Raw genomic sequence first — 27,005 nt, 5'->3', positions numbered from 1 at the left:
AAAAGCAAAAATACCAAAACAAAACCCCCACAAAACCACTGCCTCCCCCCTCAAAAAAAAAAAAAAAAAGCAAACCCAAAACAACCAAGAAAATACCCCAAACCTCAAAACCAGACACAAAGCTGATTGCTAGTTTCTTTACAAACTGATTTACTCCTCCAGGCATGTGAAGACATGCTAGTGCTCTAGCTGGAGAAATAAAAGTGCATGTCTGCAGAAGGAATGCATCTCAGTCATAATCTCCTTCTAAAACATGAAAATCCAAAGGTGCTTATTTCTGATTGTATTGCATTTTAAATATGAAGTTATTACAGCAGGTCCTGGCATTCCTGTGCTGAATCTGTCATTTTCACTATGTACTCTGTTTCTCAAGTACTCGTAACTTAGCAGTTTTAATTCACATCTGGCTGAAATCTGGTGTAGCAGTCAGCTTGCATACAAATTTCCTCTGAAGAGGTGGGGAAAAAAGCTTCGGGTTTCTTCCAGCTTGTTAAGAGTCTACACTAGTTTAATAAATGCTAGTATTTCAATTTAACATTTAATGCCTCAGTCTAACAGTCTGGATTGGTGATTTGCAATCTAAACTGTACCAGAACTATGCTGACTCTGTGCCTTCTTAGACGGCTCTGTAGGGCCGTCGGGACACTTGGATATTAGAGAGACATCTGAGCACAACAGTGATGAATGCTCTCAACTAACCAGCCCTTGTTATCGTGAAATACTCTGGGGCAGGGGGGGCGCACTGATACCAATTTTGCAATGGGAGATAGAAACTCCACAGGTTCAGACTTCAGATCTGTGACTTCCAACAGGCTTCTTAAGTTCAGGCTGCACAAGGAACTTTGTCATAATGCCTGTGTATAAAGGGATAGCTAAAAGCTAATTACATACTCCTCAAAGAATTCTAACAGATCTCCAAAATTCAAATATCAATATATGTTCCAATAATATCTATCAGTTCTTGTCATCAAAAGCAAGTTCATTAAGCTCACTGGAACACAAGATGTAGTCTGAACTATGTAAAGACTCTTGAAATGATTATGTATCTAGTTTTCAGGTTTTCTATTAAAAAATCTCCAGTATTGTGAAATACTGTGTCTCTTAAGTATAGGCATCTGAAGTTACAAGAAACTAGCAGTAGTATCTTTTGTGTTGCACTCTTTGGCATGACTCAGGAAACTGTAGGAGTACAATATCAGAAAAATAAATATACTTAGTACATAAATGTGTATGCATTGACATCAGTTTGCTTACTGTGTCACGGATATGTAATTACACTGATTCTATAAACACTGTATGTATCAGCTGCATTAAATTCTAACATTTTCTTTGCGTTTTATTACAGATGAAGCTTTGGTTCCTTTTTGTCAGGTTTATCTTGTTCCCCTGCATCAGTGTATCAATTTATGCAATGTATAAAGAAAAGAAGTTCTTTATGCAACGTCACAAAAATTACTTTACTAACTGTATCATGGATATCTGCAAAACTAGTGTATTTCAGAGTGAAGTGGATGTTACTACTGGTATTATTATTTATTAGTACTTTCACTATTGGTACATTTTCCTGATTTATCCGATGACTAAGCTAACTCTCCTTCCGCAGTCAGTGAGAGTTTTACTATGGCAGCGTTAGAAAACACCAGTCTGCCTGAATGGAAGGCACATCAAGTTGCACAGACACACACATCTGCCTCACAGAAAAGACCCTGTGCCACCTCAAAGCATGACATATCTTAAAGGCTGGCCACGGTGACAGTGAACTACCTACTACCTGTTCATCTGTGAAAAGTAAGCAAGTATTTTCTTTCTGCTCTAGTTTAATCCATTGCAGGCAGAGAAGAGCTAACTAAAGTTAGCAGCAGCAAAGGTGGAAAGTCTGTCTGCAGAATTACAAACATCATTTGAGTGAGAAAGCGAGACATAAATGACTGATTAATAGTTGAGCTGGCAGAGCCCACTATTTTACAAAACTCTGGCTTCAAGGGTTCCATGGTAATCATTTTCTTTAAAAAAAGAGCAATGGTGGCTTTATAAAAGCAGTAGTAGTTCCATCTAAAATGAAAACTATCTAGGTAATTGCTCTGCAACAGACACATATGGAATCAATTTATTTAGTGTGCGTTATAACTGACTTAGAATGGAGCTGAGTCAATTTTTTAGGCTCTTCAGATGAGTATCCAAAAGGGAGTTTTTCAACCAACTTAAAATTCAATTGCAGCAATAGGAGTATCATGATACATGACTTTCAGGATGGTGCATGTGTGTAAGAGAAGAATTTGTTTCCATGAACTGAAGATAAAGACAAAAAAGCCCCGTACTGCAGTACCCACTAACAAACACATCACAACCACCAATATGAGCTAGAGTATTGCTCTACCAAAATATGCAAAAATGTATATAAAATGAGGCAGAGGTGAACTTTTCTCAAGCTGATTTTACTAATAACAAAGTAACAAATCTATCAAGATTTGGTACATGCAAAGTAATTACACATGCAGCTACTCAACCAGGCTGAGTGGGAATTGACATCACACATTCTTCTGTGGTTCTTTTTTTTCTTGTGTGTGTGTTATTTTGGTTTTGTTGTCTGTTTGTGGGGTTTTTGTTTGTTTTATTAGTAATAATAAAAATCTCCTTATCCTAAACTAAGAGCAATATGACAAAGAAACCAGGAAACAAAAGCATGATTTTGTGTCCCCAGATCTGGAAATGGATCTGTGGAATCAAGAGATTCTGAAGTGGAGATAACTACTGTTTCTTTAAGAGAAGTTAGATATCTACTCCACGTCTGTCAGGATCACACTGAAAAGGGTTTACCTGCCACAGCTCCATAGAAAAACCACTAGGAAAAGACAAAAAGAAAAATTATAGATCTAACTGTGATAGTGGTGTAAAAAGTATTCTGAGACAGACACACTGGGTTAATTTGTCGTTAAGATGGCGCTGTAATGCTAAGAAGTGCTAATGGCTTCTGTCAAAGGTATTTGTTTAGAGCAGACAGGTGTGCCCTTGCAAAGGCCTCTGCTTTACTCTTTCCCTCTTATCCCTACCAAGAGCCTGAGGCTCAATGCTTACATCTGTACTAACTCAACAAGAGCACTTTAGTTCAAGCTGGAGTGCAAGCGCTGCACTTAACTTGTAAATGATAGTGTTTTTTCCTGCCTTGATTTTGGGCTTTGAAAATCAGTGCTCTCCGGGTAACATCCACCCAGTCCAGGGAAGGGCATGGACCAGAGACTGCTCCCAGTAAGTCCTCACCCAGTCTGCTGTCGAAGGGCATGTGCACATCAGTGATCTTTGTACCATGACAGCCAGGAACCAGACCTCGGCTTGCTCCATGTCGATGAAGACTATGTATCTATCTTGCTTCCTTTACAATCTAATTTTACTCTCTACAGTGAAAACGAGAGGTAACGGACTGGTCTTTTCTCCGTTTCTTCACTGCTTTGTTCCACCACATCACAGATCCGGGAAACGTGAGAAAGGAGGGAATGCCTCGTGGCTACAGCCACTAGCCAGCAGCACACCACTCTACAGCTGCGAGCTGTCCTCAGAAGGCAAACATAACTGATGCTGCCTTCCAGTACTCCTCAAGTACTATACTTTGCCAGGCTTTCAGGTTTATCGACATCCAAGGCCTTTTACCTGCTGAGTTCTAGGACGCTTTTTAATAGTTTCTGGCAGCAATCAGGTATAACACTGAAGAGTCACAGCCAAGAAAACATGTGGAACATCACCACTTTTCTCTTGGCTAAACCACAAATCTACACACACATGCAATATTCTGTTTCAGACTAACAAAATTCAGGCTAAACATCACAATAATCAAGATTACAATTTCTATACCAACTGTACCAAATAAACCTTACTTTCACAGAACTATAGCAATCCAGAGTTGGTGAAAGTAAGACCCACAGTACATTTTTGGGTTTCTTGGTAAGGACCCCCACGTAACCTATCATGGCCAGTTTAATACAAGAATGCATGTGGAAACACCATCCACATAAAAAGCTGCATGCAAAACAACAGGGAAAAAAATCTAGCATAAACTCTGCTCTAAGCATGCAGAGAGAAAACAAATACTCAGAAAGACTGATTTGCCACCTGTTATTTTATGGGGTACAGTTGTGCCACAGGAAACAGAGAAAGCCAATATACAAGCAAGATGAAGAATATACAGCTCTAGCCAGTTTCACCAAAATCACTGCAGGCAAAACCAACCACCTCAAAGGTTAAAATGTAAGTTTGTCTGATGCAGGTTTTTATCTTTACTCTTTTTTTTTTTTACTAGTCCTACTGCCATGGCTCTGATCAGCAGTAAATTAGGATTAGGTAGAAAGAATTAGGATGAGGGGGTAATGTAGAAGCTGGAAGGCAAAAATAAGAAAAAAGAATTGATAACTTATACACAGGTCTCTACTATTAAAAGCTGGCAGAGCTGAGGAGTAACTGGAAATACTACCCAAATTCCACTGAGAGGAAAAAAAAAAATCATCTGGGAAGAAAGGTTTACAGCCAGAGAAGTGATTGTCTGAAAAGTCTAAGAAACTTTGGCCTTTGGGAAAAAAGAATGTAGTAAATACTGGGATCTTGCACAAATGAAGAGCAGCAGGGTTTGCAGACTAAGAATACTGGAAATGTTCTGAAGATGTCCTACTTAATGCCATGAACCTTATCATATGTTTTTGGGAAAGAACAGCTGTTAAAAATTCTCCTGGCAATGAAATATGCACCCAGCTCCAAAACCAAAAACGGTCAACAAAGGAGAAAAAAGAAAATAAAGATGAGGGAGGAAAAGAAACTCTTACTGGTACTTCTAAGTCTATTAAAAAGACTCTAATAATGACAGTGCTTTCAGTACACTTCTCAAGGAACAGTGAGAACCTCTTCAATACAAGATCCATCAGCTCACTGTTTGTCTCCTGGTTGATGGGAGAGATCTTAAGACTTAGTATTATAACAAAACAACAGACAGGTATATATGTGTAGTGACCTTCCTGAAGTTTGTGATGAAAAAGTGAGTCTGATGGATGAAGGTGGCAGAATTCCATTTTCAAACTGCTTCTGTCTGTCCTGCCTTCTGTGTGACTTTTCTTCTGCATGGACATATGGAAACACAGATGTACAGATAACCCTCCACTTTGCAGGACATATTTTCTAAGTATCAGGAGAGTGCTGATGAGGAAGCAAGAAAACTTAAAATATAAGAAACCTCTTTATACCACAAAAGTGAAGGGTACTTTCATCATATAGGTGAGTTGATCAACAGGGCAAGCCCGTGAGGAACAAAGGGAATCTGTCATGAGTAAAAAAGGAGATTCTCTCTCCATCTGTTTAATGCTTCATGCTGAGTATACACTCTGACTCTACAACCAGAGCTAAAGACCATGCTGTAACACTGCTGGCAACCTTAAAATCCTGACTGAAATAAAAGGTCTCAGAAGGGTACTGTGTACCCAGAGGTAATCATTTCTTACTGCTATATAAACTGTGAGAAGATGCAACTATGAGATACTTTCCATCTCCAAAGGTGGTAATGAGAAGAACCACCCTGCCTTCTTGGGACATCACCTATACATTGAAGAGTAAGAGATCACTAGTCACAAAGTGGAAGTTAAATACATCTACCTTCAAATGGCAACATTTAATCAAAACTTAGGAACAGAAAGGTATAAAAGCCATACTCCATTGTAAAACAAGTAATACGTGTTTTCAAGAAATGAGACTTCTATCAATTGTGCTAAGATACATTCCATAGCCACCAGGATGCCACCATTGCAAAATGTGTCATGATATGCAGCTGGTCCTTATTTTATTGCATCTAGAAGTATCACCTCAGTCCACCTGGTTTTTAGAAATCTTGCAGATGGCTCTTCCATCAGTGAAGATATTTCATGTAACTATGCTTCATATATTTGCTTTAATATTTTCCTATAAATCATTCTTTCTCGTCTCTACCAATTTGTAATGCTCTGCTGTGAGTTTCAGCCAATTAACCTATATCTTAAGGGGCTCAAATTGTTCCAATATGGTCTTTCCTTGTTATTTTGCATATTTGTTTTAACATACCCCTAATTATGCCAATGCATGTAGAGAGAACTATAAAAAGTACAACTAGCACTGAGGTATTTTCAAAGCCAGACACCTAAGATGATGCTGTTCCAAACCAGTATAATTTTACACCAAATAAGGAAACCATTTTTGAATGGAGAAAGAGAGTTAAAAAGGAGGGAGGGGAAGATGGACAGATGAGAGTACTTTGATTAAATATTTAAATCAACGTGCAACAGCCAAAACTTTACTTTTCTAAGCCTTCAAGGCACCAGTATTGACTGGTATTAGAAAGCACAAGTGGCAGAGGAACATAAGCATTAGTTACATATTTTCTAAATTACTTGTTTCCAGCGGCCACGAGACACCCATGGTTTGAGTATCTTTTAAAAACATGAATAGACATATGTTAAAAAAATAGTGTCCCTGATGCTAAGGATGGAAGTTGGCTTTTCTGTGCTGAGGTAACTTAAAAACACCTTCAAAAGTAGTAGAACTAAAGTTTACATTAATAGAAAACAAATTATTACCATTAAAAGCAGGTATGAAATAACCAACATTAAAGTCATCTTAATATTCAGTTTAGAGATATCTCCTCCATATCTCCTAAGCCAAAGGATAAACTCTAAAGTACTAAAATTTGCCATTATCAGAAAAGTTCATGTCAACGTTCAGACTCTTAACATGTTATCTGTAATTAAGAAAAATCAGATTTCAAAGCAGGAGGAGACTATGATAAAGCTATTTGAAGTACTCTCTGGCAGGAATAAAGCCATCAGAGAGGTGGCTCTCATAAAATAGCCAAATAGCTTTTTCCACCTCCATCAAGGTCACTTCACTGATGATGTGCTCAATAAGATGATAATGCATTTAACCACTTTCCTTGCATCTGACTTGACCTTACTGCAAATCCAAATGGCCTTGTTTAACTACCCTGGCCTTTCAACATTTCCCTGAACAAAGATAATTAAGGAGATATACTGCCCCCTACTATCACAGGAATTGGAAGACAAATAAACTTTTAAGAGCACAGCCAGGTGTCTATTGCATTAATGTACAATGTTTAAGCAGGGGGTAAAATGAAATAATGGTTAAATAATTATAAAAGGTTAACAAAGTTAACTTTGTTACATAAGGCAATTCTGTTTTATTTAAAGAAAGAACATAATAGGCTTTCCAGGCTACTTTTTACAACTCCCTGGACAACAGTCTTTTCTTTAACACAGTTTCTGACTAATGAGGAAAAACATTCTAAAAAAAAAAAGAAGAAACACAACCACCAGACTCTGAAATTTCTGCAGATAGCTAGTTGCAATTTTTTCATACATGGGTACCATAATGTTTTATGAAAAAGTATAACTGTAAGATTAAACCAAGAGGTGCTCTAATAAAAGCATTTCCATTTTTTTTCTTCCCTTCCTTTAAATTTGTGTGTGGTCAGCAACTACACTAGAAATGCAAATTAAAGTAGTTTTAAAACAATTTTGGCAGCTATGACAATTTGGAAGCTTCAGGTAATGCTTTCTCATGAAGAAAAATGACCAAGTATTACCATCCTATAATAACAGTAACTTTCTTCTTTAAATTTTATTCATTTATTCTCTACTATCCCAAAGCAGTCTCCAGGACACTAATTCTTTATATCAAGAGAAAAACCAACCCACGTCAATAGCATGTGGACTACTAAGAACTGAAACAGGATAAAAAGAATAAAAAAGCTGGCAAAGCAGCTAGATGTTCTTTTTGTAGTTGCATACAAGAGATCTTATTTTCATTCCCCCCCACCCCCCAAATCTGTTTTTCTTTTACACATCTTAGAAATACTGTTGTATAGGTCTGACTCCTCTGCAAGTGCCAGAAAGAGGCAGAAGAGCAACTGGCATCAAAAAGATAAAACTGTTGACACGATACTAGGTATGTGAGCTTACTGCTACTGCAGAAATTGCTGATCCTTTACCGCAGACAATACAGCATAAATGGAGAAAAACCTGTTACATGCATTCCATCAGTTCTATCCCAACACAGATCTTCACAGATGACAACAATATCTGCCCTGTTACACATATTTAATCAGTTTTATCATAACATAGATATTCAGAGATGACAATGGTATCTGCCCTTGCCATTCTGTCAGGCCACCAATACTGTGAAGTGCAGACATAGTTTGCCCAAATTTTAAAGTATCAGGTATTTCATTGTATTGTTTGCCGTAACACTTCCTAAACCAGATTCCTGAATTCTGAGTATGCCAGAACTTAAAACTAGGATAAAGATATACTCTACTACCCTATTAAAAAAAACAAACCCAAAACCCAACCAGACCAACCAAAAAGCCCAGTGCTTCTGCTGTCACCAGTTACCACATCAAATACACAAATATTGCTATACTAAATCCTTTCTACTGCATATAGTAAATAATAAAACTTCCACTCCAAATTAGGTCTCAAAATTGCAACTGTGTTTTCTTTCCCACGTGGATCCTAGTGGAATGATATACTGTCTCCAGATACTAAGAACTCTAGCACTTTCTTATATTTAAATGACTTGTTTCATAAACTACCTACTTTAGAGTAATATTCACAAAATCATTATTTGCATTTCAGGTTCGAATAAATGGCAGCCCTAGCCAGGGCCAAAAGAAGATGACACACCTTGCTTCTACCATCCCAACGTTCTGAGGCTTTCCTGCATAATTGTACATTCAATTATTTCAAACTTAGGGAAAGAAGGTGAATGACTCTTTCCCATTTATTCATATTAACTCAACCACCTACTTCTCCTTTTGGGAGTTTAACATAGGTGAAGCTTTCTAAAGGAACACAAGTGCTGCTTTTCCCATTTGTCTTTAGCATTTAAAGAAAATTTCTAACCTTGGAAAACTACAGAAGCATTTTATTACTTCAGTTCCTTTATTTAATCCCAATATATTTTGTGCAAAAATCTTCAAGTTCAAACCTAAAAGGTGTGCACTTCTTCAAACCAAGGTTACAAGATCACAGCATATCTCTCTATACATCACTGAAAATATGGAAGCCCTCGTTACTTTGAAATGTGTAAAACTGTAGCTACATCTTGAGGAAAGTCTGTCAGACCCACACAGGGTGAAGCCTACAGATACATTTGGAATGACACAACCGCCAATAAGATCTTTGTAGACATACAAAAGAGATAGGAAAGCAAACAGATTTTCTCCTTTGGAAAACAATACAGTGCCTACACTGTACAAACCATACATACTGTGACCTTTTTTCCTTGTTTAGTTCAACAAGTGAATTAGGACATGAAAGAAAAGTGGGAAAGTCTGATCTCATATTTACTTATCAGAACAGTTCAATAATTTGGTAAATGTGTTAAATCTCCATAGATGCACATCAGGCACATAAGGTTACAGGCCAAAAGAAATTAAGTTGGATCTGTTTGCATCATACACTGATGAGTGCTTAGCAGCATTCTTATTGTGAATCTTTAAAACAGACACATACCCAACGCAACATTTAACATTTTTTAGAGCATCAAGTGCCAGATTTTTTCAGACAGCTACCAGGTCAGTTGCTTTTCTTCTAAAGGAAACTATAAATATTATTCCCTATTGCACGGAATGTAGCACTTCACCTGTTCTCAATTCTATTGCAAAAGAAGTTAGCCAAAACAATTTAAATATTAAATGCTTTTTTTTGGTAGTAGTTCTGCTGTTAGAGGTTTCTTGTAACATGGCTTTCTACCTCCTTAAAGAAAACATCAGCAACAAAAAAAAAAACACTATACTGTGACATACATGAGTCTATTCTCCACACAAAGTTGCAGAGTGATTAATCAGAAAGTTTTGCAATATCTTATTTGCAGCTTCTGAACTGTCTGACAGTTTTGAGCCCCAATCTGATGGATGAATAAAATGGCAAGCTAGATTTTGTGTTCCGGTTTGACCGCCTCCCCTTCTCACACTTTACTTAAATATTTAAAGATGAACTTACTGAAGATTTATTGAAAGATTTATCTTTTAAAAGAAGAAAAGAGAGTAAAGTGAAGTGTGTTAGCTATATGAACACCCGGAAGTTCGGGAAAAGAAACCTGGCCTATTTGATATCATTATGCAAATGAACAAATCCTTATCTTAATAATAGCCTGAATCAGGCAATCAGATCCTTCTGTCTATTAAGCAATTCATACACTTTCTAACAGAAGATGAACTCTTGCCACATTTAGCGATTTTTCCACCCATTTCTAGTGAATTTGTTCTGTGGATTAGAGCGCTTAGCAAAGAAGGTACTCCCCTTCCTCTCCCTCCATTGTTCTCTACCTTCAAAGCTGGTAACAAACAGAACGACAGCAGCCCAGTCTTTGTCTGGGGGTTTGGTAGTTCACATCCCAAGTTTCTCTCTCCATTGCTGAAATATCAGAAGGCAAGGTTCCCGAAAGCTCTACACAGTAATGGCCAAAAACCAGGCTCAAAGTTAACAAAAGGGAGCTATCACCACGAAGTGTCAGGTTTGTGTGCTGGTGCAGATCAGTATTTCCCCAAATCTTCAAAGTTCTGCTTTTCTGTTTAATACAGCACGGCAAATGATCTAGAGGAAAGTGCATGTGTACTATTAAAAGCAAACCACTTTCCAGACAGATGCTTAGTTAAAATTCAGATTCACATGAATTAACAGGGAAACTAAAATGCAGTGGGCAAAAAAACTGCAATGGTATGTTCATGCACTCCACGGAACACGGACATTTTAAGTTAATTGTGGACATACCTTTCTCAGCTGGTCCCCCCCGCCCCAAATCCTTCCTTACAGTCTACTCTATCAATTAGCAAACAGAGGTCTCCGAACGGCTCACTGAAATATTTAAGGCCGGAGAACAAAAGGTTTGTTTTAAAAATGAAAATCTTGGCCCATACAACTCCAGACACGAATCTGCTTTCAATTACTGAAAGTATTTCCACTTCAGTGAAAAAGGATCAAATCTTCAACTACCTCATCTTTAGGCAATGAATTTGATTATACTAAGCTTTAAGAATATAGAATGACTTCGTGACACAGCTGTATTCTCTATATGTATCATTTGGTATACAAAAGAGAAGAAGCTATCAGAGAGAAATGTGACTGCTTTCAGTAGCACTTTACTTTCCACACCATAGCTCTGCTTCAAGGGTTTTTTTTTCCTTCAGATGCCCACATAAATGTTAAAAGATCACACTGTGCATTAAATGAAGGGTTTCACAAACCTTTATAAATTAACCTGATTTTTTTCATACTTTTATTTTGCCTTGTTATAAAGTTCCATTTTTCATTCTAGACTTTCGAACTAGAGCGGTCTCTCCCACTCCCTCCCAGTACAGCTGGTATCGCAGCCTCCAACAAGTGCAATAATTAGAAGCACTTTGTGTTTTTCCTATTGCTAGAAACACAACGGCGCATAACGGTGAGAGCTCAAAGGCTTGCACTACACAGCGAGATGCAGCACCCTGATTGCAAATGAAGCAAAAACTTCTTGCCTACACCTCCGATTTCGCCAATGTACCCTACCACATCCCGGCCACACACCGGGGCAGGCTCTCCGAGCAGCGAGGAAGGAACAGGAGATCAGCGGCCGCCTCTTGGCTTAGCAATACCACAAACACCAGACTCGCAGCCCGCGGCTGCTAGAGCTGCGGAACCAGCCAGCGCCGTCCCTCGCCGCCGACCCACGCCGCCGGGGTGCTACACCGACACCACCACCGCCGCCTCCTTCGCGCCCGCCCCGCACGACCGCCGCCGTCTCCCCAGCCCCGCCCCGCGCCCCACCTCACCATACCGTGCCGCGCCGTGCCACTCCGCTCCGCCGCCCGGCCCCGTCTGTGGCAGCCCGCCCGACGGAGCCCCGTTCGCCTCCGGCCCCACGCAGCCGGCCGCCGCGATAGGCTGAGGCGGCGGTGTTTACTCCCCGGCGAGGAGGGGGCCGGGCCTGGCACCACGTAACCCTTTCGGGGCCGCGGCGGTGGGTTCGCAGGGAGACAGGCGTAAATGCTTACAGCTGGAGGCCAGGAGCTTGGGGGAAAGGCAGAAGGATCGCTCCCAGCGAGCGCGGGAAAGCGAGCAAAGCCGCCTGTGCGGCGGCGTCGGTACGGCTGGGCTGAGCTCGGCTACGCGGCGCACAGGCAGGCGTGCAGCAGCTCTGCGTGGCCGTGCGGCCGGCAGCGGCTCAGATTTTCACTGACACAAAACCAACTTCATCTGCGCCTTCCCGCACAAATTGTCGCCAGAGTCTCTAAAGCATGTAGGGAAAGGAGCTGGAGTCGTACTTACAGAGGCGGCTTGGCGCTCGGCCGCAGGCGCTTCATCCCCGCCAGTGAGCGCAGGAGCGGCGGCTCCCTCGCGCGCAGGGCAACCCTCCTGCAGCGGGGCCCGGCCGAAGCGCAGCTGCTGGCGCACAGATGTCGGAACCGGTCCCCTCAACAGGCAGCACCTGTGCTTTGCTTCAAACAAACACCTCCCCCGCTCATCCCCACCTGAGGAGATCGCTTTGCGTCCCACCTGCGCGGGCGAGAACATTAACGAACTCGGCTTCCTTCGAAACACTCGACAATTGGTGATTAAGTCTGCGCCTAACGAAGCCTTTGGAGCTGCAGCCCAATCTGACTGGACAGACAAACAGGTGCAGTGCATTACACATCAGAGCTGCGCCAGATAACGCTAGGAAAAGACACAAACTACAGCATTCACATTATTCACCACTCATTTCTAAAGTACTCCAAAGAAACAGAACAACTAGATGCCTACAAAACATGCAGACATAAATGCACTCCAAGGAACAAAACCCTGTTTTCAGCTGGTACACATTTGAAGTTAGTGCCGCTGTCTTTAGTACAAAAACGAGATTAAAAAACAACCAAAACCCCCACAACTTTTAAATAATTACCTCTTGTAGAACATGCAACTCCTTTAAGAAGTGTCTAGGAATGAGATTTCCACCATCAATCCTAACTTGCTACACATGGAACCTTCTGAGTTAAAAAGCACAGTGTTACGTAGTAAACTCCTACAAAATCTCTTTTCCCCCCACACCACACACACTCTGGGCCTTTGCTTAACTCTCCCTCGCCCTGTTATAAGATTTGAGACAGGCCAAGTTATCACAGCGACTACCCAGGAGCCATTTTGCCAAAAATCATATCAAGCTATTGTTAATGACTGCACAATACATCCAGGGATAGTAATACCATTCCAGAATATGTTTCAACACTGTTCTGTAGAGAACTACAATACAAGCACATATTTTAGATGTATTATTCATAAGAAAGTTAATAATATTCAAAAAAGCTCACACAATTACTGCTCATTTGCAACTTCCTAGAGAAGCGAAGACTATACAGGCTGAAATAGAATTCTGTGAAATGGGGGAAAATAAGGAGCTAAATACTGAGGTCCTGATGAGGGCAGCCTTGGCTGGCAATGGGGAAAAATACTGGAAAAAATCCCGAAGTAATAGATCTAATGCTACATCTTGAATTGAAGATGTTCATGATAGCTTTGCACACAACTTAGCACAGAGGAGAAACTGTAATATAGTCACCATTGACTCGGGCTTCAGGAGGTGGGGATGAAGTGTGGTGGCTACAGTTAGAAACTTTTGAAGTTCACATTCTGTACAGATTCCTATCTGAAAGAGCTGCAAGACCAGCCAAGAAAAGAGGCATGAGATGAAGTCATGAACTAATGCAGTCAGTTAAGGAAGCAAGTCTCTAGCAATTCCACAGCAACACATATTCTCTGTGTCTCTTCCAAGAGGTCTAGTTGTAATAAATGGGGTATTAGCTCACGCAAATACTATTTTCCAAACTACTTGAATGAAGCATCTATGGATAAGCACTTTCTGCTACTGAAAAATCTACTAAGTAGATAATTAATTCAGGCATATATGACCACAGATCTTGAAAGAAAGAGAATGGGAACAGGGAGTCAGCTCATGTAGAGCTTTAGAGCTCTTTAGAGAATTACTGCGCTTAGAGGGTACCTGTAATTGCACTCCTTCTACAGAAGACTGCCATGAACTTGGGCAGGAAACAGGATACTGGATCCTCCAAGAGCCAGGTAGTATGGAAGGCAAGAGGCATTTAGACAATCCCTCTTCCCAAAAGGAATCTACCTTGTCACCCCTCTCCTGTACCTTCTATGTCCTTTTTCTACGCTGTACATTCATTGTATGAGGATGACAGTGTACCAAAAAGGTAAGATTCTGCCTCTGTTAATTATGCCAGTGCTGACCTTCCTTGGCCTGGCTCCTCCATCCAGGAACATATGTTGTTGTCACTGCAGTGGATTTTCTGTCCATTTCCAACCAGCTGCAATGGAATTTTCCTTTGCTTTGATTTCCTCTATGCTGTGACTCCACTGTCCCATTAGTGCCAGCACAAATGATTTATGAAATCTGTTAGGTGCAACACTAAAGACATCTAAAACATAGATGTTTGCTTAGGAAAATATTTATATGGAGTAGACAAATGACAGCAAAACAAATTTCCTCACAGATACCGTGCATTGTGACAACACTGCTTATGCCCAAATAGTAGAAAGCTCAAACAAAGCCTTGTGGGGACGTGGGAGGCAGAGAAGAGCATGCATGTTTCATTCATAAGAAAAGAGAGAAGTACTTTTTTTCCACCCCAATTATTTGGTCAGAAAGATTATTACAGTAAATTAATGCACCACATTAACCATTGAATTTGAACCCATTTTCAGTCTTTATTAATAACTCATTATAGCCCTCTTTCTTAATGTGGAATAAATTAGAGCTGTGTTAATCCACGCAGCTATCTGCAGGTACATTTATCACTACAGTGCCCACTTTTGCCTTCCTTACTGGAAGCTGCTTTTCACGGGCAAGAGAGACTCATCCCCTGCTGAAGTCACAGTGGCCTTTTCAGGTCACTGGCAGGGTCACTTGAAACCTTATCTTTTTTTAAAGAACTGAAAGGTACCATACAGCTGGCTTTGACATAAGTGAAAGAATTTCTCTTTTTCTCTCCCACTCTTTCTGTTGCATTGGCACAATTTAGATCAGTGAAAACAACTAATCTGGGGCCTTGCTGGTAGAAAAGGGCAAGGAACTGCTAACAGGATGTTCTTTGTGGGAACTCAAAGCTTTTGGAACTGATTCCTCTTCTCTCATCCAGAGGAGCTCAAATTTTATGGCATTCATAGCTTGTTGCATAGTTCATCTTTTTCCAGAGTGTATGAAAACAGGGGAGAATTGTGAATGTGGTTAGTTCCTGGAGGCAGGGCTTTGTTTCAGCTTTCAGACTGGCTGGTTTGGGGAGGAAGGGCTATTGCATGTTAATCACAATGATTAGTTTTTATATCAGCATCTGAATTTGTGCTGGGTTTTTAGGAATTTAAAGGTATTAACAAACATCTATATTCACTCTCTGTTAAACAAGTTCTAACACAGAGAAGTGTCACATTGGTAATTCCATCAGTTTAAGCTGATGCCTGGAGGACTTCAGAGGTTACACTGGAGGTGACTCTGGGTAGTCGCTAGAAGAGAATGCTTCAGGCACAAGCAGCTGTGCTTCTTGCAGCACATAATGATTTGGTCCTTACTGTTATCTTCTCTGAGCACCATTATGCCAAAGTAGAAAACTTTATTATGCCCATTTTAAATATGGCAAATAGAGACACCAAGTTGACTCTGTCAATACCACAAAAACAGCATGATGAGAGAGGGGAAAAATGATGCGTCAGATAGTCTTCTGAGGCCTATCCTAACTGGTGAACCTTTTTTCTTATCATCAAGATAGTAATGTCAGCTATTTATCAATATTAATGATGACCAGGGAGATTTATTAAAAGGGGACAAACACCTTGTTAGACAACTACTAATTCACCTATTTGAAAAGTACAAGCTTAAGTGCCCTGTTAATACATCCTATCATAAATACTTAATTAATGTTACAGCTGCTTCTACGGAAAGGCTAGGTGTACTTTAAGGAAATACTGTACACTACAAACCAGCATGAATGGAGCATCTGCCTAGAAGCTGAAGCCACTCAGCATCAATACATCACTTTGGAACATACTTCTTTTTTTTCCTTCTTACAGCCCTACAAAAAACCCAGGGTATTAAGCTATGAAATTTAAACACTGCCTAAGAGAATATTTTTTTTTTTCATAAATTATACTTTATCTGACAAAAATCAGTCTGTTTTACAAAACAGACTTAATCAATTAAGTAAAATATTTATAATTCAGCTTTCCAGTTCCTGCTGGATATGTATTAAAAAAAAGGCAAATCTTTTTCTAGAAATAAGTCTTAAGAACACTATCTGGTATCAACAAGATTAGTAGTATAATGTGTTCCCGTGTGAAAGCACATATGCCCAAATATATTTACACATAGAACATCTTGTAGTTCTAAAGCATTGACAGAGTAGATTTTTCTCACATGTAAAGACTAAGATGAGACATTTTTTCATCTGGTAATCATGCTGATTTAAATGAGAATAGAGCAAGACCACGATGAGGTTGCACATTAAGTGTTCAAGTATGGAAACAGCAAACTTATTTTTTTCCCTTTTCATTCACAGGGATAAAGCCTAACTATTTTTTATAACCCCTCTCAAAGAGCATATTAAGTATTTTGCAGTTTCAGGTAGCGTTTCACTAAAAATATGCATGGAAAATGTAAGCAAGTAGATAAAACTGGGGTAGGGCAAGCAAAAAATAATAGTTCTTTCAAAAAATGATTGAATTATGACACTTTTCTTGATTGTAAGTGGATAATAAGTGGGTCGGGTTTGTTTTTCTCTAAGAAACAATATAAAAGCATCCAGTGTTAAGTTTGCACTGTGATTTTTGAGTCCTGTAGATTAATATATTAATGTAAATAACATTCCTCTGCTCTTTGACAAAATTTCCAGTGAGCTCAATGCAGCATCAGGCAAGGTAAAAAAAAGGCAAAAATATTTTTATGCAACAATATCGACAGTTTTTGTTACTTTTGCACTAATACATTCCTACGTTTGCACGTAGTGCAGGCAGTACCACTCAGGCACCAGAGAAAAAGGGCACATATGCTTTGAATGATTAACATAGTTCTTGGAAACACAAAGCATACATGCTTTCCTTATCTCATAGTACCACTAAGTGATGGGGAGGAAGACATTTTCATCAAAGTTTGGGGAAATTAGATGATATATCAATGAGCTCTTTTTAAAAAATACCCCCCCTCTCTCTCTCCTGAAGGGGAAAAAAAAAGTTAATCCTGTTTGTTTCAGAAGAGCTGCTATATGAATGATGGTAGTGAGAGGAAACAATAAAAATTATTGCTCTAATGCTTTCAGGTCATTTTAGCTAGTTTTAGAGGAAAAGGCAATAACATTTGATGAACAAGTTTAAATTCTGCACTGAAGAAAGAAATATCCAACTTATATCTCTCTTTTAACTGAACTCTATGAATTTAAATCCTGTTTGTATCTTGCGAGACTCACTTCAGTGCACCGTAACACTTTAGGACCCTACAGAGAATTATTAAAGATTCTGAAACATGCATAGTTGTTGCACCTTTTGCCCATAATTTTTTGTATCACTTTCCCATTTTTCATCAACTTCTATCATCTGGTGCTACTCACTGACTTTCATCTGGGAAAGAAGGCAAAGCAGCAGTTGCTTGCACAGCTAATGCAGACTGGAGACTGTGTGTTTTAATCTTCATAATAAGCAGCTTCCAAGTGACTAACTTTTGATTTACAGTTAATACTTAGGTCCACAGCTCTAAATCCATCTGGATTACAGATTTTAAATTTTTTTCAAAATTTAATTAAAGATTTGCACTTTTGTCAGAAAGAAAGAGACTAAGATATTTACTGCAAATGAAAGTGACATAAAGTAACTGGAAAGAGAAAGAGGGCAATTTGGTATGTAAACTCGTGAGATACAGGACGCCTCCTAACCAGGACACCTCATAACTAGGATGTTTGAAACAATACATTTAGAATAAAATGTCTTGTATAGAGGTCTGACAAGGAGAATTGGCTTTCGTGAAAAGGAAAACAACTACCCTATTGTGAATCTCTTGGAAGTGATGAAGACCACCAGCAGAGCAATCCTATCAGTATAAGAGAATAAGCTCTAGGAAAAAACACTGCTCTTCTTAACGATGAAGCTGGAATCTCACACTTGTAGAAAAGCTTAACTTGTATTCTGATCATCTTAAGAAAAAATATTAAAGGTACTACTCCAAAATGACAGCTTTTAAAGGTGCACTGATCCACCCACATACACAAAATCAATATCCGTGTGATTCTCACCAAAAATACTTCACATAGTTCTTGTAATAAGTATTACACCGCTCATGACATGACAGAAACTATGTGGCTGGGACTATGGGTTCAGCTGTTGCCGTCCTTCATCCTGTATTTTGTCTTTTTATTGCAGGGTATATGGCTTAAAACTTGCTGTATCATTTTGGTCAGAAATTTCTTTCTTCCCCCCCCTCCAGTAGAAAGAAACCATTTATTTTCTCCTAATCACAGGTTCTCCTCCCACCCTTTTACAACATACTCCTTGGAAAAAAAAAAAAGAAAAGGAAAAAAAAAAAAACCAACAACCAGAGCAAATTTTCATTTTACACAGTTGCTGCTGTGGAAAAAAGAAGTGTCATCCTTTGGGTAAGTCTGTCAAGCAGATTTCTAACATACAGTTTGAAAATGTTGATCTAAAAGTACTCTATCTGCACTTGTGTACGCTTATATGACATTTATTGCCTTGGAAAGGTGGCATAAAAATTATTTCACACTACTCTTGACACCTGGTGTGAGCCATATCCCTGCAAATGATTTATATACAAAGTGGTTATAAAAATCATACATTTAAAATAAATGCTTTCCAAAATATTAACTTGGGTTTATGTAAAACAATCCAGCAGCCTGCAAGGCATTTTAAGTAGACAGCTTACACCTTTTGCACGCAAGAGAAACAAAAAAGATGTATCCATAAACCATAAGAATAGGGTTTATATACAATTTTACACTCAAAACTGCCTGCATGAACAAACTTTCCTGTGGTACACAACCAGCAGATGATGAATGCCTGCTGATAGGTGGGTTGTTAGACACAAGACTAAGTGCTGTAGTGCATCTACAATTGCATTTGTAGTGCAACTCGAAGTGATTTATTGTATATTAATTCTCCTAGAGAGCAGGTGACCATTTTCCACATTCGACACAGCAGACTTAAATTTGCCAACATACCAAGCAGCTAGTGAAATAATTTTCCTTTATGCCAGCAGATGTGGCTTATTCAGAAACAGGGTGGAAACACAATCAAGAATTTAAAGTTGCCATTTACTTAAGAGGGGAAGAACATATTTCTTCTTTCTTTTTATTTATACTTTAGGATTTCTTGGTGCACTCACAACATTTTAGTGAGCCTGTTCACCTTATGCTCGTGCACAGAGCCATGAGTAGTGCAGTTTTACAAATGCTACTTACTTTCCAGAACACAGTGTATTATGCAGACATTACCACATGTAATAGTCCCTAAAGCCTTTCTTCCCAGTACAACTTCCCTGCTCGTCATGCCACTGCATATCTATCAGACTGCCATGCATCCATGTGTCTTAAACAGCTTCAAAAATCATGGAGTCTGGCTCTGTCTTTTAGTTGCTATTTTTGCAGCAGCCAACTTTATCATTATCATTTCCTAACTCTATCAGCTAAATGATTTCACTAAAAATTGGTTTCACTAAAGACCTTCCCACAAGCACTGCCAGATTTGCAAGCTCTAGTGTTATTTGCCAGAGAAGGAATTCAAAGGCCAGCAGAAATCTCTTGTACAAGAGCCCTTAAAATGTGTGCAAGTAGTAGAATACTTGGCATTAAAAGTATTTCTCAAGGCAAATAAATAAACTAAATCTGGTGTATATATTATACTGAAGGCACACAAAAGCCAATGGCACGACACAGGAGATTTTAGGTTGCTGATGAATCAGTGCAAGTCACACGAAAGGGTTTTCCCCTCACCTCCTATCTTCCTACCCATCATGTGGCTTAACACTTTAGAAGTGAAGCATGCAAAGTGAAAGGTTAAATGAAAACTTACATGGGAGACAGGGGGCACATTTAGAATTAAAAATGCCAGCCTGACTGGATCAGTTCTGAAGGCCAAAAAATACGAGATGGCCACAGCCATGGCTGCTGAAGAAGGATTCAAAGATAAGAAAAACATTCAGTAAAACTGCAGCTTTTATTGCAAATGTCCTGATGATAATATATTGTATGGAAGCTGTCCTTAATACTGGTAAAAAGGCAGATAAAACTTTGCAAGATGTCTCAAAGAGTCCACTCTGCTTTCTACAGCAGTATTTCCTTAAGTATTTCCCCACAAGCACACAACTTGCCTTAGCTTGCCCTGCCATTTATTTTATACTGCAAGAAGCATTGTCAGCCCTTCCTCAAGAATCTGGAAGTTTCCATACTTGGCCATCATTCTTCTCTTCTTCCCGTTTGCTGGGGATGCTTATGCTTCATGAGAATTGAAATACTAATCTCTGCATTTGCTCAGTAGTTGATAGAACTGGGGTCAAACTAGTAGAAAAGTATGGAAAAAAGCCTGTTCCTAAAATGGCATGGAAAATGTACCCCACAAAAATATTACAAGAATGATGTCTATGCCACATGTAATGTCACAATCCACTTTTGGTAAGTTATTCTCACGCCTGTGTCCACCATCCAGAGGCCCAAGTACTTTTTTTCTACAATGAGGATGACCTATGCATAGACACTTCAGTCATCTATCTATCTAGGCATGATCAGTGAAAGATGAACTCGTGTTCCCTTCTCTCCCCTTCACTACTCCTCACCTTGAACTGTCCTTTCTCATCTTGTCCACCTACCTTTGTGATAACTTTGCCAGGAGGAGACAAAAAGTCACCAGTAGAGACCTGTCCTGAAGAGTAGAGTAGTGATACAGGCATTCATTTTGAGACAAGCCCTTAAATATATTACACCAAAATCTTAAGACTGTAGGTGTTTGAAATTTTTTTTCCTACTCATGGGGCCTCCCAGAAGTTCTTCTGAGGTTTCCCAGAAGTCAGTGCTTCCTGCAGCTGGACCAGACACCAAGAAAGTACTCCAAGGACAGAATGGCTCCTATGCTGACGACAACAAATACTCAATGAACTTAATCCACAGAGCATTCAACTGGTTGTGGCTCTCAGTTCTCTGTATAAAGGAAAGAGATCTGTCACTATCCACCTTACACAGGAGCTTAGGTAGATGGAGAGTGCTTAGGCATGTAACTACATGATTTCAATACCTTATCTAAAACTACTATACTCTAAAGCCTGGCATAAGAATTTATCAGCTTAAGTCCATCAGTATTCTTTGCCTTTTTGATAACACTCATACTAACATCCAGCTCAAGGGTCACATTCTATTTAAAACTCTCCTACACCAAAGTAAACAAACCAGACACTGATAGATTTCCTGAACTACCCTGAGGCAGAAACAGTTTCACAGATGGGGAAAAAAAAAAAAAAAAAGATGGTCGAAGGAAAAACTGCTTGAGAAAAAGAATTTCCCTCCACATGTTCTGAATAATGCCTAATGCCTCCTCCCAGAGGTGCTCAGGGTGGATGAGGCCTTGAGCAGCTGAGTCTGGTTGAGAGACATGCCCGCCCATGGTGGGGAGGTAGGAGGAGATGACCTCTAAGGTGCCTTCCAATGTAAGCCATTCTATGATTCTGCAAAATCTTACCATCCATGCTTCAGTTTGGAAAAAGTCCCCCAATTAATAAATATATTTTTACTATTAGAAAAGCTTTTTGTTTTCTGAAGTGTTCAGAAATTGATAAAGTTGGAGCTTCTCCACTGCAATTTTCTGTGTGCTAATTAGAAGTTAAAAAAGCTGGGAAACACCAAACCCACATCCCACTGCAGAGGAATAAGGCAGTACTAGCAGTAACAGAGTATTTTTAAAGTTAACAAACACATCCAAGAGAAAAATCTGTTATACCAAACAGTGTATGAAAATCAGAAGCACTTAGTGATGAATGTGTAACTCCCCCTAATGGAGGCATATTTGAATTTATCTTCAAGAAAATGTCAGTAACTTAAAATCCTGATGCTCAAAATAATACTATTACTGTCATATCACTTTACCTTTTCTGTTTGTTTAAGGAACCTCTTAAGATCTGTATCTGTGATTTACAGTAAACATTAAACCATTACCATCACATTAAAAAGATGTTTTCTTAGTGAGTTTTATTACATAAAGTGAAATCTCATATATACGTGCAGCTCAGCATAGTTACATGATACACACTCAGCAGCTATTAAAATTCCCTGGAATTATCTTACGTCAGTTATTTCAGCTCCTGTTTTAGCTAAATGTTTTCCTGTTCCTTAAAAAGTCAGCAAATTGCTATACAAATGGCAGTGACAGGCCACAGTGGTTTCGGCTGTGTGGTAAAGAAACACTTCTTATATGCACAGCTGCTGGTAATGAATTCAACATGTTTGAGGCCTAATCTTGGACAGTTTCCTACTGGGGTGGTTTGGGCAAGTTGTCCCTTTTAAGGAGGCCACAGAGTTGAGTCCTCTAGGAGGACTAGAAAGGTCCAGGAGGTGGACTCCAGAAATTGTAATTTCATTATTGAATCTCACAATTCTGCTATCTCTTTAGAAGTGGTCAGCAAAGCCAAATGTGTCTCTTTTCTCCCTTCCTTTGGCTCTCTCGAGGGAGCACTTATCTGATAAACAGTGGGGCAACAGACCTGCCTGTGGCCTTCAAGGCTGGACTGAGTTTTTCCAGCATAATCAACGCCTTTTTGGGCCCAATAGGAGGCAATGGCAGGGGGTGGGGGAGACAAAGTGAGTACTGGGGCTTTGTGGTTTAGTTTGGTTGGGGGGAAGGGTTTGGGGGAATTCTCATGTATCCTGTAATGTATTAGGTGTTAAGAATTCATGTATTCTGCCTTTTCCTGTACATCTTTAAATACAACTTCTGTATTTTCTCTCCAATTCAATGGAAATGTCTCTGTTTTACTTCCTTCGGGAGTAAAATTTACTTCTGTCTGCTCTTTAAGACACCTACGTTTCTGATTGCAGTTTCCTTTGCAAGTTTTCTGGAACTGCATTATCTATACATCTCAGTGTTTCATCCAAAACACTGTGCACTGGCCTTCAAAAGGCTGTCTTCCCAGAGCTAAGAACTTTTTAGGAGTCTTTGCCCTAATTATCTTCTGACAAAAATCTTCAATTTTCTTTTAAATGCATCATTTTCTACATGACCACCATGTAAGATATGCAAATATATATATATTTATAGTTTAAAATATAAAATCACTACTTGTGAAATCACAAAATCACAGAAACATTCAGGTTGGAAAGGACCCTCAGGATCACCAAGTCCAACCAATATCCCTACTCTACAAGGTTCACCCTAAACCATGTCCCCAAACACCACATCCAAACAACTTTCAAACACATCCAGGGTTGGTGACTCAACCATCTCCCTGGGCAGCTCATCCCAATGCCTGAACATTCTTGCCCTGAAAAAAAAATTCCTAATGTCCAGCCTAAACCTATCCAGGGGCAGCTTGAGGCCATTTCTAGAAGTAAGAGATTCATAGAGTAATTGAATCAAACAGGTCAGAAGAGAACTGCAAGACCATCCAGTCCAATCTATCACCCAGCCCTATCCAATCAACTAGACCAATCAACCAGTCCTTTCTTGAACACCTCCAGGGACGGTGACTCCACCACCTCCCTGGGCAGCCCATTCCAATGCCGATCATTCTCTCTGGGAAGAACTTCCTCCTAACATCCAGCCTGAAAGATGCCAGATTGACAGCATCAGAGATTAAAATTACCTTTGTACACAGCCCAGTTACAATAATAGCAGCAGCACTGTGGCTGCTTTCAGACCTCTCAAATTCGAGCTACTGCAACTTCTAGAGTAAGTGAATAGCTCTGGACTTTGTTCTGCTCAGACTTGTGATAAACCTGGATGTTGCTATAATTAGTTTGGTGATTGTCCGACTAAGTGGTATAAGTAGGCTGCAATTAGATGCTGGATTTTACACAGGTAATGTCTCCCTGAAGGAGACAATAGACATATCTCCTCATAGTGGTTATCCGCTACATCTTACACCACCACTACCAAAGTTAAACACATGGGTAAATGGATTTTTTTTTTTTCTGATACAGAGAAATTGCAAAAAAGAGCAGCAGACTGCAATGAAGATATGGGTGTAACCCTGAATGACTTTTTCTAGGTTTTGATTATATTGGAAAGGAAATGTAAGAAATCTGGTGCTGAGGAGCTGTCCTTTTTCAGATTTTTAATTTAAATGGAAACTTATATATTTTCTGTTTTTCTTTGCAGAAATATCTCCTAGGAAAATATGCTCTTAAATATGACTTACCCAGCTGTCAAATTCTATTCTGTAATGCCAACAGAGTGAGATTCAAAACTATGGAGAAATATAAGTATAAAATACTTGCATTATAAGGGAAAGATAGACACATTCTTGTACAGCAAAGGAGGAAATAAAAAGCTTATAACCAAGAAGAAAAACATAGATAAAATATGTCTACCTGCACTATTAATCATAACACTGAAACAATTCTAACGTCATGTAAATACACAGGAGGTTAAAAATTAACCACTCCAAAGCAAAGATCTGCCTTACAAACCAGGAAATATGAAGAAGATATAGGGGAGAGCTGGATCTATAAATAAAGTAGGATAAGCTACAATTCACAAAATGCAGCCTGGTACAATAACAAAAAAGAACTCTGAGCAATGATTAAGAAAGTACTTACGAGAGTTAAAACCTCCCCAGATTTTTTGCTTCCCAGAATTTCTACTAGTTTTATTTTAAAAAGGGAGCTAAAACTAAACACCAGTAGCTGTACCCAAGTTTTTATGTGCTTATCTTATCCTGGCTTAATTCAGGTAATTTAAAAATGTCTGATTCAATAATTGTGACAGAATTGTTTTTCCTCCCCACCCAAAAAAAAAACCTGGAACAAAACCTTAACAGACTCCCTGAGCTAGTGTGTCTAACCAAGAAACAGTTTAACTATGATTATGGTTAAAGCAAGGGTTTTCACATCTGCCTGGACACTCAAACTGCAGGGCCAGCCATGATAGAGATTTCCTTTCCAAGTTCCTTTACAACCCTAACAGAAAGTATTACTGAAATTTGTTTCCTATGCTTGACAGAGAGCAAGTTACATAGGTGTAGGAGATTCAGTGAAGAGTTGTGATTCTTGTGAAAGAGGTTAACGTGAGTCAGGGAACATCAGTGTTTAGGATATATAAGCAATACAAATGCCGTCAGTCATTGTCTTAAGACGACAGCACAATTTTGTTTGTTGGATTTCCTTGAACAGACTCTTTTGTACGACTTCTGGGATTGCAGTTCAGCTCCAGTACACAACCTACTGAACCCCTAATGTTCATGGTTCAAAATATGTTCAATTACATAGCTGATTATTTAAAACCACCACTCATTGTGCAGGACTAGCTAGTAAAACGGCAGTTTTGCATTGTCAGAACCATAAGAGAACAAATTACTGTTCTTTGTTTTCCCTTAATTAAAAAAAAAAAATCAACCCAGAAACATGTATCCCTCCCACCCCATCAAACCCTAGCACCCCATACTATATAAAGTCCAGAACAGAAAATATAGACATAACTAATTAAAATGCTTCCACTCTGCTAAACATTGCAGCAAAACATAGATGTCTTTAGACAGGGGGAATGGGTTCAAACTAGATGTTAAGAAGAAGTTATTTACAGTGAGTGTGGTGAAACATTAGAGCAGGTTGTCCAAGGAGGCTGTGGATGCTCCCTCCCTGGAGGTGTTCAAGGCCAGGTTGAATGAGGCCTTGAGCAACCTGTTCTAGGGGGAGGCATCCCTGCCCAGGGCAGGGGGTTGTAACTGGATGACCTTTGAGGTCCTTTCCAACCTAAACCATTCTATGAGCTCCAGGAATCCCTTCCAACTCTAGCTTTATGCATTTCCACATTCTCAGTTTGCTGTATTTTGCAACTAGCTCTTAGCTGAATCACTGTTTCTCATCCCCAAATTACCACTTCTTTTTAAAGTACCTTGTCAAACAAAACACCATCCCACACATACACACACCAAAAAAAAAGAGAGAGGAGGGAGTTAGTCATCCTGCTATCAATATATGTACAGAAATACTGCATTTATTTCTAGAGTCCAGGAATACCCATATATAGCCAAGTATAAAGGGAACTCTGCTTGCTTTCAGAGACTGCTGTACTTCCTTTCCTGACTGAATTACTTTACCTTTTTCTATTATCTTTTGCTATGCGGAATGTACTTGAGCAATTTAATGCTAGCAGGAAAGTCCTCTCATATGAAAAGATGTGTGATAGATCTGTCTAACCTTATAGCAAGGGCAGAAACACTTCTGTAGTTGTACTGGCTCAAGCCTTAGGCAGAGGTAAGTGAATACAGGATCTGAAGAAAATGGCAAGACAGTACAGTTATGCTGGACATGCTACAGCAGCTTGCTGCTGAGCTCAGAGGCTGAGCTTGGATTTCCATATTCCCTCCTAAATGCTCATGACAAGATAAGGAAGATCTGAGTTTACCTGAAGCCTTCACGTGGTGCATGGACTAACTGGCAGAGTCTTACCAGTGTGCAGTCCTCACACTAATGCTACAAACAGTTGCATAGATTATGATTATACATCACTTTAACACTTTTGCAGAAAACCAAATGTATAAAGCAGTAATATTTCATTTTGAAATTGTAAGAGGAAAGGTTATATTTGTAGCAGTATCTTTATTCATGTGCTCGCTATTGTAGACTGGAACAAAAATTGATCACTAGCTGCATCATGTTTTATATCACTGATTTTAAAGTTACTGATTTTGTATTTATTTGTTTTGGACTTTGGACTTAAGTGGAATGATTTAATTCTCAAGAACACAGAGCTAGAACA

The 27,005-nt window shown here is 39.3% G+C and overlaps 1 protein-coding gene across 34 annotated transcripts in view; it reads right to left on the bottom strand.

The window, feature by feature from the left end:
* TENM3 (teneurin transmembrane protein 3) overlaps nt 1-27,005 on the bottom strand; it is a 1,288,622-nt gene that overhangs the window by 246,374 nt on the left and 1,015,243 nt on the right. For 2 of the 34 annotated variants that reach the window (XM_064148928.1, XM_064148931.1), the window contains exon 1: nt 11,836-11,983. The exons of 30 other annotated variants lie outside the window; for them this stretch is intronic. The gene's annotated coding sequence lies outside the window, so the exon portion shown is untranslated. Of the gene's footprint in view, nt 1-11,835; nt 11,984-12,052; nt 12,206-12,326; nt 12,571-27,005 lie in introns of those variants that run through there. 2 more of the 34 variants (XM_064148925.1, XM_064148930.1) reach the window with 2 other exon arrangements.

This window comes from Pogoniulus pusillus, chromosome 9, assembly GCF_015220805.1.
Source record: "Pogoniulus pusillus isolate bPogPus1 chromosome 9, bPogPus1.pri, whole genome shotgun sequence".
Lineage (NCBI taxonomy): Eukaryota > Metazoa > Chordata > Aves > Piciformes > Lybiidae > Pogoniulus > Pogoniulus pusillus.
The sequence above is the reverse complement of the archived record's forward strand: the minus strand, read 5'-3'. Positions and strand labels throughout refer to the sequence as shown.